Source organism: Scyliorhinus canicula, chromosome 6 (assembly GCF_902713615.1).
Source record: "Scyliorhinus canicula chromosome 6, sScyCan1.1, whole genome shotgun sequence".
NCBI lineage: Eukaryota > Metazoa > Chordata > Chondrichthyes > Carcharhiniformes > Scyliorhinidae > Scyliorhinus > Scyliorhinus canicula.
The window spans coordinates 145,636,009-145,636,891 of NC_052151.1; the positions used below are offsets into that span (position 1 = coordinate 145,636,009).

General features: G+C 40.4%; 1 non-coding gene across 1 annotated transcript; it reads left to right on the top strand.

The window, feature by feature from the left end:
- The first annotated feature begins 211 nt into the window (after positions 1–211).
- Positions 212–318, top strand: LOC119968130. The gene has a single exon (XR_005461137.1). It is a non-coding gene; the product is annotated as a U6 spliceosomal RNA (small nuclear RNA).
- The last annotated feature ends 565 nt before the right edge of the window (positions 319–883 follow it).

Consider the following 883-nt stretch of genomic DNA (forward strand, 5'->3'; position numbering starts at 1 on the left):
TTGTCAAAGTTAGGCCAACTCCCCGTTTCCTGTCAATTAGCCAATCCACTACCCATGCAAATATATGACAGCAACAATATGAACTCCTATCTTGGGCAGTAACATTTTGTGTGTCATCTTATCAATTGCCTTTTGGAAATCCAGGACACTACTACTACTCGTTTACCTTTATCCATCCTGCTTGGTACATCCTCAAAGAACTGCATTAAATTTGCTCGCTTCAGCAGCACATATACTAAAATTGGAATGATACAGAGATGCTCAGCATGGCCCCTGCGCAAGGATGACATGCAAATTTGTGAAGCGTTCTATTTTTTAGGTTGGGTGGGGTTACGGGGTTAGGGTGTGAGATTGGGCCTAGGTGGGGTGGTCTTTCGAAGGCTTGGTCTCGTTCTACACTGTAGGGATTCTGTGACTTGTCAAACGCAATTTACCTTTCATAAAACCATGTTGACTCTGGTTCATTACATTATTATTTTCTAAATTCTTGCCACTATTTCCTTAATCAGGAATTCCAGCATTCTCCTGATGACAGATGTTAGGCCAAGTGAACCGAAGTTTGCTACTTTTGTCTCCCTTCCTTCTTTGAATAGAGATACATTTGGGGCTTTCCAATCCACTGGGACCTCTCTCTTGCATCACTTTCAAATGCTTAAGTACATCAATGCATTGGAGATACACTGAGCATTGTACATATCCTGCATTGACTCCTATTGAATAGGAACTTTCAACCCAGACACTTATCATTCAGCTGATTTTAAATTCAATTAAAATTTAATCGATTTGCAATGCAAGAGAAACAAAGGCTACTGCGGCATCTGACCGACATTTATAAGTCTTCTATGAGTTTTTGAAGACAGTGAAGCTGCTGTGTCTTTTACAT